Source organism: Myxine glutinosa, chromosome 8 (assembly GCF_964187855.1).
Source record: "Myxine glutinosa chromosome 8, kmMyxGlut1.1, whole genome shotgun sequence".
Classification (NCBI taxonomy): Eukaryota; Metazoa; Chordata; class Myxini; order Myxiniformes; family Myxinidae; genus Myxine; species Myxine glutinosa.
This window is the reverse complement of record NC_136268.1, coordinates 147,317,627-147,330,168: the sequence shown is the minus strand read 5'-3', so window position 1 is coordinate 147,330,168 and position 12,542 is coordinate 147,317,627.

The window sequence follows — 12,542 nt, the reverse complement described above, 5'->3', positions numbered from 1 at the left end:
GTGAGGCCTTCGGATTTGATCTATCCATGTCCATTTCTAACTTTGTCAGATTTTCTACTCCAGTCCATCGAAGACGACTCTCTCTCTGGCCACGTAGCAAAAACGAGTCCACTTGTTAATCGCAGTTCCAAAACTTGAGTGAGGTCTTTATGTTTGCACCATAAGTCCTCCATTAGCAGATGGGGATTTCATTACCTCCACCACCGAAAGTCCATGGAGGTTATGTTTTCACTGTTGTCCGTTTGTTTGTCTGGATCTCAATCGCCTACAGGTCACAATTTTAACCTGATCTTTACGAAGCTTCACCAAAAGGTAGAGTTGTTCATAAGGAAGAAGCCAATTGATTTTGAGGTCAAAACGTCAACATAGGCCCAAGGTCAACAACATCATCAAATTTCTAAAAGCCTCAATTTTCATCCGATCCCCTTGAAATTTGAAGATGATTTGCATACTTGATCATTGAATTCAACCACCAATTATTTTGAGATCAACATAGGCGAAAAGGTCAACATAGGCCAATTTTTTTAGATTGTCAATTTTCATCTGATATACTTGAAATTTGAAGAATATTTGCATATCAGGTCATTTAATTCAACCACCAATTTTTGTTGAGATTAACATCGTCCAATAGGTCAACATAGGCCAAAGATCAACAGCTTAGGTGAAGTTTTTAAAATCCTCAATTTTCATCCGATGGACTTTAAATTTGAACAGGATTTGCATATTAGGTCACTGAATTAAACCACCAATTATTTTGAGATCAACAAAGGCAAAAAGGTCAACATAGGCCAAATTTTTTTAATTGTCAATTTTCATCTGATATATTTGAAATTTGAAGATGATTTGCATATCAGGTCAATTAATTCAACCACCAATTATTTTGAGATCAACATAGGCGAAAAGGTCAACATAGGCCAAATTTTTAAAATTGGAAATTTTCATCTGATATACTTGAAATTTGAAGATGATTTGCATATCAGGTCAATTAATTCAACCACCAATTATTGTTGAGGTCAACATAGTCCAATAGGTCAACATAGGCCAAAGGTCAACAACTTTGGTGAAGTTTCTAAAATCCTCAATTTTCATCCGATGGATTTGAAATTTGAACAGGATTTGCATATCAGATCACTGAATTCAACCACCAATTATTTTTGAGGTCTAAAGGTGGAAAGGTCAACATAGGTGAAATTTCTAAAATCCTCAATTTTGCACCACTCAAACAGCACTTACAACATGCACCACTCAAACAAAAACACATTCATGCAAAACCATACCCACTCCTGGAACACACACACACTCCTGCAACACACACACCCACTCCTGCACCACACACACACACACACACACACACACACACACACACACACACACACACACACACCGTTCACACATGTCCATTTCTCAAACGTGCTGTCACTACCCCTTCAGACTAAAATGAACCACCACCCACAACCTCAACCTACACCGTTCGACGTGCCTCCATAAACTTCCTCCATATCCAAAATGAGCCTTTCAAGGCAACCTGGGCCACTTTGTCACGCATCCTCCTTCTTTCTGTCCCACACACTCCAAGCCGAGCAAGAAATGCAGAAAAGGAATTGCCAATATACCCTCCACACCCCACCTCAAATGGCTGGCACGAAACTCACCAACCCTTCTCCCGGCACTCTGCCTCCAGCTCACTGTACTTTCCTCTATTCCTCTCGTGCACCTCCTCCATGTTCTCTTCCCAAGGAAGTATTGGTGTATATATTTTTTGTCGACAGTGTGTGTGTGTGTGTGTGTGTGTGTGTGTGTGTGTGTGTGTGTGTGTGTGTGTGTGTGTGTGTGTGTGTGTGTGTGTGTATATATATTTGTTTTTAGTAAAACGCTGCATTATTGTGTTCGCCATGGACTGGCAGGATAGCCTAGAGGTATGCGCACTGGGCTCTAAGCTGTCTCACCTGGGTTCGAATCCTGACCCAGGTATAAACTGTCATCCCAGTGTTCCACAGGCAGGGTGATTCCTCAATGTTTGTGCCGCCAATCGGATGGATGTTAAACTCGGCCTCCCATCTAACCAACATTAGTTGGTGGACGTTAAATATCCCATAGGGTGTCATTTGTGAGGAGTAGGTGAGCTATCGCCATCACTGGCCAAATTACAAATACCTACCCTAACCTATAGGGGGCACCGCATCAATAGCACAGCTGTACCCCCACAGCCTTGAGCTGCATACAAAATAAGAATGTTTTGCCATTGGGTAAAGTTTTTGCTTTGATTCGCAGACGCGTTTCGCGCTTTCGCAGTTGCAGCACGAAAAAGATGCATTGTGCTCGCAAGTTGAGGATGCAAATATTTAATTTGAGGAAAAAGGGAAGACCTCCGACTTGGGAGCTTAATCCAGAAACAGCTAAGGTTTTTTTTTTTTCCCGAAAACTCAGCTGCTCCTGCAATACATCTAAATGACAATGCCACTCATGTGATATCGTCTCATTCAATCAACCTGGACAACAGTTTGAGACTGATCATGAGAGAGGTACAATATATAGAGAATACCTTTTGAGGAACAGGTGCAAAGTGCAGGCAGTTACAGCAGATTACCGATACTGATACCGTAGTTAAAATTCAAGTAAATTGCGGATTTTGAAACAGAGCAGGTGCATAAAGGCAGCGGAAATTAAAGGCGCTGTTGTAGTTGAGTAATTGAGCAGAGCGGAAGGAACAGTTCTGCTGGACAAGAGGTCAGCGGAAAAAACGAGTCAGCGGAATTAGTAGTGGTAGGCCTTCGTGAACACTTATGTTGGCACGACCTGACAATGTCAATGATATCAATTATACTCCTTCAACAGGTGTCCCAGGTAGAAGGACGTAATATGGCAAGAACACACACAAAGGTAGTGTGGCTGTGTGCGTGCGCGCGTGCGTGGACGTGACAGACGAAAGCTTTGCGTGCGGCCGAGGCCCGATCTCCTGACACTAATGCCGGTGCTTAACGCAAGTCCGCTGAGTGACAGCGTGCAGTGAGCAGTTGGCCTTAATCAAACATTTTTTGCAGGCGCTTTTATAGATTGCCTGCAGGCGCAAGGCAGGAAGATGAAAGCCCCAAAGACTTTGAATATATTGTATCCTGGAGGAAATTGATTGCAGCCAGTGGGACTGTCAGCGTGCAGGCCTGCCGATCCCTTGATTCCACCAGGTGCTGTCAGGCCTGGAGAGGGAATCATACGGGCGCCGTGTCAACCTGATGGATCGGCTCCTCCGAGGGAGCTCCAAATCGCCGCCATCGCTCGAGTGTTGATGAAACTTTTCAGCTGTGCTACGCCTGCCCTGGCTCCATCTCAAGTGCTCCCCCGAGGGCCTCGGAGATTCCATTTCACACACACGCACATACACGCACATATGCTGCCCCCCAACACCACCTCAGACTTTTCCTGCTGAATTCCCTTCTCTTTGAGCCCACCACATTATTCTTTTGTCCTGGGCCTGCTCGCAGGCCTGGCCCCGCACCGGCTCCCGCTGTCAAGTTCCGACTGTGTTAGATTGCATTCTGTAACTGGAGAACACCCGGGGCTCCATGTGGGGACCTCGCTAAGAGTGAGAGTTAAAATTATCCTTGTATCTGTAATACAGTTTTGCTCTGAGTTTTGGCCTTCCTGACATCTAGCCGAGGTTCTAACCGGCCCACAAACCGCTGCGCTCCATCCCTGCCTTCTGTTATTAGGACTTCATTTGCTTTCTGCCTAACTCCAGACTCTATCGCTGTCACTTCCTGCACATGTGTGCGTTGCAAAGTGCTTTCATCTGCCGGTAATGTCTCGGTGGCTAGCCTTCGCCTCCCCGTAAATCTTGTCAGCGCAGTGCCACGTCTCATTCGCGCTGAAGCGTTAGCACCCCGCGTTATGCGCCCTGAAAGGAAATGAAATCATGTCGAGTGCAGTTCAATCCATCCCTCCTGAGCCGGGCCTGTAATATTTCTCCCATTTTCCACTGCGTGCTTGCCGATTGAGTTCCACGACTCCGTGCCTTTCTGATGAGCCACTCCTGACACGGCGCTTGCGAATCGAGAATAAGCGAGACCGCCGCTATATTCCATGAGCCTATTTGCCAAATAAACACTTTACGCAGACAAGAACTTGTAAACGTGCCCACAGAGCGCAAGCTTGCCTCTTCCCCCCTGTCCGGCTCCCTCTCGTCCGCCATTTTGTCACAACTGAACTCCGTTAGGCTACGGAGAGATACGTGTGGAGCAAGGGAGTCATGGCATTTCTCCCCCACGGTTTATGCCTTGGCAGCAGCACTCTGGGTTGCTCTGTTTCTCATCTCAGGCCTGTTTAATGTCACCGGCTGACAGAAAGAGAGAAAGTGAAAAAAACCTCAGAAGAAACACGAGTTTTAGGCCATGGAGGAGACAGGGCTAGTGGCCTGTCAGGATGATGGATAATCAGAATATTATAGCAATATGACCGTTCGTTCCATTGCCGCGGAGAGATGATGGCTCCCAAATTGAATGCCTTTGGAGTGGACTGCGAGTTCCCAGACCGCACCGCCATTGCTAACCAACCCTGCGGCGCACGTCCTTCTTTTCAAACTCCAGGAGTGAAGCTCCCGTTGTTTGTTATGACGCCCCGGCTAAAAACATTTTGGCGGCAAGGCAAGGTGTGCTGTCTACTTGGCTATCGCCTCTCCACAGACACAGGTCAAGCTTTGCCGTTTGATGCCGTGGCGGCTTTAAATTAAACTCCCAGAAATTCCTTGCCTCTGCCGCCATGTGCTGCCTGAGGCCTGGGTGCGATGCTATCAGAGGATTGTGTCTGGCAGGTTTGGTGGCCTGGTTGTTTTACTTTATAATATTCATCCTTTACTCCCCTCCTTCCTTATACGAACTCTGTAGAACAGAAAGCAGGTGGCAACGATTTCAATTGAACGGACAAGGAGAAAGAACAGATACGACCACGGAGTGTATTTCTCAAGCTGAAAAGAGATGATGAGAGGCCCAGTTAAGGCTTGTCAAATAAGGTATGATTTCACCAGTTGAGACATGAAACTGAGACAAAGATTTGATAAAACAAGAAGAACCTATGCCGACGTGCTTTTGAGAAAGTATAATATCCTGTGCATTGGATAAGATAACCAGCTTGATGCACTTTTCACAAAATGTGAGTTTAGGATACTGTTTGCCACATTGTGCCAAGATGGCATTCAGCTGACCGCCTGGCATCCCCGCTGCCTATCCTCCTCAGCCACGCGTAACGGCACTGCCCAAGGGCCTCTGCCCTTAAACATTTAATGGAAAATAATATATATAAAAAATATAAGGCCTGTGCCACAGGCCTAATAGCGCCCTGTCAGAACAAGTGACAGTTTCCCTGTCAACATTCTGAGGAACCATGAGGACGGCCAGTACAACCTGCTTGTCAGACGCCAGGCCGGAGATACTCTACTAGGGAGTCATAATACAACAAGAGCAATGCAGCTATTGGTTATTTCATCGAGTTTGTTTATATTCATATTGGAATGCTCTATATGTGTACAACTGTATATTATATATGTATGTATGTATATAGCATGCAGCAGCTACACCTGGATGCATAGTCATGTAGTTTATATATATATATATATATCAACACACTACATGACCAAAAGTATGTGGACACCCGAACATCGAACATCTCATTCCAAAATCATGGGCATTAATACAGAGTTGGTCCCACCTTTGCTGCTATAACAGCCTCCACTCTTCTGGGAAGGCTTTCCACTAGTTGGAACATTGCTGCGGGGATTTGCTTCCATTCATCCACAACAGCATTAGTGAGGTTGGGAACTGATGTTGGGCGATTAGGCCTGGCTCACAGTCGGCGTTCCAATTCATCCCAAAGATGTTCAATGTGGTTGAGGTCAGGGCTCTGTGCAGGCCAGTCAAGTTATTCCACACCGATCTCGACAACCCATTTCTGTAGGACCACACTTTGTGCATGGGGGCATTGTCATGCTGAAACAGGAAATGGCCTCCCCAAACTGTTGCCACAAAATTGGAAGCACACAATCATCTAGAATGTCATTGTATGCTGTCGCATTAAGATTTCCCTTCACTGGAACTATGGGGCCCAGCCTGAACCATTAAAAACAGCCCCAGACCATTATCCCTTCTCCACCAAACTTTACAGTTGGCACTATGTATTCAGGCAGGTAGCGTTCTCCTGGCATCTGCCAAACCGAGATTCGTCCATCTGACTGCCAGATGGTGAAGCGTGATTCATCACTCCAGAGAACGCGTTTCCACTGCTCCATAGTCCAATGGCAGCGAGCTTTACACCACTCCAGCTGACGCTTGGCAATGCGCATGGTGATCTTGGGCTTGTGTGCGGCTGCTCGGCCATGGAAACCCATTTCATGAAGCTCCTGACGAACAGTTGTTGTGCTGACGTTGCTTACAGAGGCAGTTTGGAACTCGGTAGTGAGTGTTGCAACCAAGGACAGACGATTTTTACGCACTACACGCTTCAGCACTCGGCAGTCCCGTTCTGTGACCTTGTGTGGCCTACCACTTTGCAACTGAGCTGTTGTTGCTCCTAGACGTTTCCACTTCACAATAACAGCACTTACAGTTTACCGGGGTGTCCCGCCCCAGCAGGGCAGAAATTTGAGGAACTGACTTGTTGGAAAGATGGCGTCTTATGACGGGCCATGTTGCAAGTCACTGAGCTCCTCAGTAGGGCCACATACAGATATACATATATATATATATATATATATATATATATATATATATATATATATATATATATATTAGGGTGGTCTCCAAATGAATGGGAAAAATTAAATTCATAAACACATTATGACCACCCTGCCATGTTTTTAGATGGACTTAAAGAAGTTAACATACAAAATTTCAGCAAAATGGGTTAATATTTAGAGGTGCCACAAGTGGCCACTAGTAAGGTGAGGATTGGTCCCGGGTAGACCAATGTGAAGAACTTCTCGAAACCTCAAAACAGCTCCAGTTCCTGAGGCAACAAGCAAGTGACGTGAAAAACGACAGACAGGAGGGGAATAAAGGACAATAGAAGGTTCCCCAGATGGGTGAATCATAGCACACTATGGATTAAGGCCAATAAGGTGACACACGCACGATGCAGTGAGTACACACATAAAGCTTTTTTAGTTGAACAAAAGTGGTTAATTTGATGCATCGTTTGTATTAACATTAAATAACAAATACACTATAGTGTATTGTATACTGTTGTGAGCTCAATCTGCAATGGCTTTGTGGCACCTCTAAACGTTGTCCAATCTATACCAAATTTTGTATTCCAACTTCTTTCAGACTATGTAAAGAAATGGAAAGGTGGGTGCAATAAAATCTTCAACTTCATTTTTCGGGACCACTAAATTATATATATATATATATATATATATATATATATATATATATATATATATATATATATATATATATATATATATATATACAGTATATATATATATATATATATACAGTATATATATATATATATATATATATAATTATATATATATATATATATATATATATATATATATATATATATATATATATAATTATATATATACATATATATATATATAATTATATATATACATATATATATATATAATTATATATATATATATATATATATAATTATATATATACATATATATATATATATATATAATTATATATATACATATATATATATATATATATATAATTATATATATACATATATATATATATAAATATATATATATATATATATATATATATATATATATATATATATATATATATATATATATATATATATATATATATATATATATATATGCAGTTGCTAGGTGTAGTGGTGTGTATGTCGCTGAACTGTAGGGAATTTTAATAGCCAAAGCCCGAGTCGGTGACGTATGGTTGCGGCCTATGTGTTTAAAAATTATATAGAAGCAATGTGTGTGTGTATAATATAAATATATACACACACATCCATTTATTTCTTTGTTTACGAGTCCAGGATTGATGTAGACATTTTATACAAGAAAATCAACAAATACAGGGAAGTTTCTGAAACCACTTTCCTCAAGACACATGATGTTCCATCGATGTGGTCACACCTTGGTGCCATCTGTGATTTACAGGACGTGTCTTCATCCTGTGTAAAGCTAATGCCACCCAGATGTTGTCCGAGTGATCCAAAGCGATGAAAATCACAAGGTGACAAATCTGAACTGTATGGGGGATGATTTAGAACTTCCCAATCGATTCCTGCCTCAGTACTCGTGATTGCATTTACTCTGTGAGGACGAACATTATTGTGCAGTAAGGTGACACTCAGATACAGTCGACCTAGCCATCACTAGGGTATTGCTTGTCCCACTTCATTTTGTAACAAATCATTGGATTAATGCGCATTGATGGTTTTCCCACGTTAAAGAAATGCCATATTAATTAAACCGTTAAGGTCCCAAAACATAACTGTCACAAGCTTTCCAACTGATTGTGTGAACCATTATTTATTTATTTTTGGTGGTGGAATGAATGAATGAATGAATGAATGAAATGAATGAAGGAAAATGACTGTGGAGACCAAGAATAATCACAACCTCTACTGGAACACTGACTGGTGCGAAATGATCAAGTTGGGACTCATCATGCATCACAGTCTTCAACAAATCATTTCCTTCTTCTGGTTGTGTTCCAGGAGCTCAGACACAATGGCCCTAACCCTAGCCCTAACAACTCCAACAACTAACCCTAACCCTAACCCTAACAACTAACCCTAACATCCCTAACCCTAACAACCCTAACCTTAACCCTAACAACCCTAACCCTAACAACTAACCCTAACAACCCTAATTCTAACCCTAACCCTAACCCTAACTCTAACAACTAACCCTAACAACCCTAATTCTAACCCTAACCCTAACCCTAACCCTAACAATCCTAACCCTAACAACTCTAACCCTAACAACTAACCCTAACAACCCTAATCCTAACCCTAACAACCCTAACCCTGACTGACACTTCATTTCCAATGGTTCGTAGTCTTGGGATCAAACGTGAGTTACTTTGGTGCCAACTAACCTTATTGGATGTCAAGGAAGAACGAATTATCATTTCCACATTTCCAACACTGACATCCATTTCCTCTGCGATTTTACATATTAATTGGGTGATTCTCCAAAATTTGCTGATGAACACATTTAATATTTGCCTGAGTGATCACTGGTGGTTGAATGTGAGAATGCTCGAGATCTCTTTCCATTCACGGCCATTTAAAAAAACTCGCTGCGTCGTTTAAATTCACATCGATGTACGTGAAAGACAAACATTACCAAATTGTCGAGATAGTCTGATGCAAATGTCATCTTGTTGGATGCTCTTCTTCACAAGGAACGAACTGTTACCCTTCTGTTGTGCAGAACACAACATGAATGATGGGCGCCATCTTGGTTTTACCCAGAATATCGGAATCTTCTGCAATGAAGCTGAGGCTATCGGCCTACGAATTTCCCACCGCAGACTGGTTGGTGGTCTCTCTGTCTTCTACCATTATATTTTCTACCCTCGTTAACCTCACCTAAATCCCCCCTCCTTCCAAATTGCTAGTTTTCTCTGCTGAGAGTTTTTTTTTTTTGTTGTTGTTGTTGTATACAAGATCGAGGCTCGTGAAAGAGCTAACATTAATCACACAGAAAGTCAAACCGACACATAAAACATATAACATGGGGAGTGGTACACAAGATGGGGAGAGAGGGGGAAGGACACAAACACAACATTTGAGAGCAGGGACATCGGGAGAAATGTGGGAGGGGGAGGGCTTGGGGGGAGGTGGGAGAGGTATAAAACATATGAACACTGCAAGGACTTCCAGGAAAGAAGTTGGAATTTCAAAAAAAGTGTATCTGGGGTGAATTAGCGGGGGTAGAAAAGATCAAGGTTTTGGATGGGGGAAGATAAGAGATGGTGGTGAACAGCTGTTTTAAAGACCTGGAGGGAGGAGGGAGATTGAAGGGAGTGGGGCAGTTTGTTCCAGAGGCGGGAGAAAAGGGGAATGAAGGAGTGAAGGTGAGCAGAGAGCCGAGATTTCGGCAGTTTAACCATCAGAGGGTTGCTGGCAGATCTTGTGCGACCTGAGGAATATTTGGGGGACAGAGCACAGAGAGAGCTGGGGGAGCAAGGCCGGAGAGGAGTCGGTAGAAGACAGAAAGACCACCAACCTGCCTGCGGTGAGTGAGTGAAAGGCCCTCGGAGATAGCTTCATCGCGGGAGATTCCAATGATTCTGAAATCTTTGGCTTCAACAGCATGAAGCCGCGCTAGGTGTGAGGCAGGAGCACCAGCCCAGAGGGGAGAGCAGTATTCCATTGATCTGCGGATGAAAGCCTTGTATGTGGTGAGGAGCCCAGGTGTGCCAAGGAAGGACTTCGCACGACGGTGGATGCCCAGTCGGCGACTGGCTTTGGAGGCCAGCTTGGAAATGTGGTTTTCCACAAGAAAGATCATGGCAGATAGTGAGACCCAAAAGCTTGAGCGACAGAACTTATTGGAGAGGATTGTTGAGAAAGTAGATGGGAGGGTTTTCCAGTCGGTCTTTTCGGAGAGACACAGTAAGAGTGTGAGGTTTGTCAGGATTGAAAGACATGTTACACTTGACCTCCTGCATCCTCATTCCTCCCCACACCCATTGTTTGTCCATGTCTCCCACTATATTGGCCTTCTATTCTGCTGTTTGTGTCCCCCATCTCTGTCTATTGCTCCTTTTATCCTGTCACTTCCTTATCCGTTCAGGGTACTAGCTTTTCCATGAGCCTCGACTATGTATCCAAAAACAATGCTTTGACCATCATTGATGTCAGTTCCTAAACTGTTATTTTTACACGTTCTGCAACAAAAATAACTCCACGTCAACCTTGAACCGCCCTGGTATGTATACCGGAATAAGTGCCATGATGCAGAAATGTCACATCATGAGTGAACAGGTGCCAGGTGGAAAACACAGACACAAACAGACATGGTAGGACAGGCGGAAAGAACTCGACAGAGGGCGAGACGAAGTACAAAAGAAAGCCACAAGCTGCCTAGCAACAACAAAAAATGATGTCTAAAAAGTGGATTGCATTTGACGGACGAGCGACAGACAAAGTGAAGGGTATCCGAGGTGGAGCGTGGCCTCCGTGGCAGGATTTATACCTACGATGAGCCCAAGGCCTAGCACGCAGCTATGAAAACACTTCGGCAATGTGCGCACATCGGGACCAGGTATATATAATAGCCGCAGCTTGAAGCGGTTTGGCAGCCACCTGGGCTGAGGCCTGGAGGTGAGCGGGCCGCCTGGTTCGCGTTAGAGCGAGTTGTTGTAAGTTAACTGCAGACCATTAATAGTCTTCTTGACGAATGGCTTCGGTTGGAGTGTCAGAAACACCCAGGGCTACAGCTGAGATCAGCTGAATTCTTATCTGGCCATCCAGCCATAAATATCAATCTCCTTGACAGACCTATTCATCCCTTTGGCCAAGAAATAATTTGATATACAACGCCCCCCTAAAAAAGGCCACCTGGATGTAATTACGTATAAATAGCCGAATGATATAGAGAACCACATGTGCCTGTAATAAAATGTGATCTGTTTGTTATTATATTTTCTTTGAAGAATTTATCATGTTGGACAGAAAGTCCGGGCCAGGCCCATCTAATGACAGACTCATGGAGGCTTTGCCTCGAATGGATTACTACACGTCAGTATGCCATACCGAAATTAAAAGTTTATTGTCTCTGATGCCTCGCTAAATGACATGCCCGGAGCGGCAGGGACCCATTGCCTTTTACCCTTTCTTACCCTTTTTCTGCCCTTCTTGCTCTCAAATTCTGCCTATTCTTCCGTTCTCCGCTTCCGACGCCGCTGTATCCATCCACATTTTGATGCGCCCTCTTCCCTTTTCAATCCACAATTCCCCAGACTTCTTTTCGGCTTCTCTTCCATGTTGTGCATTCCTCACCGCCAGCAAAACCCATAATTCATCTCTTCATCATTCTTCCGCAACCCATTATGCTCCGCCGTTCGTCTGCTTACTATATAACTCTGCCGCGGTGACATACCACTTCAACAGTCATAACATCGTGGAAAGCTTTTCACCATTCACATCCATGAGAGTCAAGGAAGAAAGATTTGTGAAATTGAAGGAGATATTGCCAGACAAAGAAGCAATCCATTTCGCCAGAATGCAATTGCCTATAAATTTGGCACCCGGTGCTGCCATTGGAGGGGAATGCGATGTGGTAACTTTATAAATGCAAGGTGTGCGGTTACCGGTGTAGAGGTACGCTTCAAAAGGCAGTGGTTGAGAGTTGCTAACTCCGCACGCCTCGTACAGCTGGCCCCGTCACATTCTGGTCTTCGGCCTCCTGCCAACTTCAAATATTTTGGACTCGTGTTTTGAAAAGAACCTCCCATGAGGGTCCGGTGAGACAGGCGCATCAGTCATTATATCGCAGGGGCCCATTCAGTAGAGCGCAGACTGCAGCATTTCTAAATTACTCACTC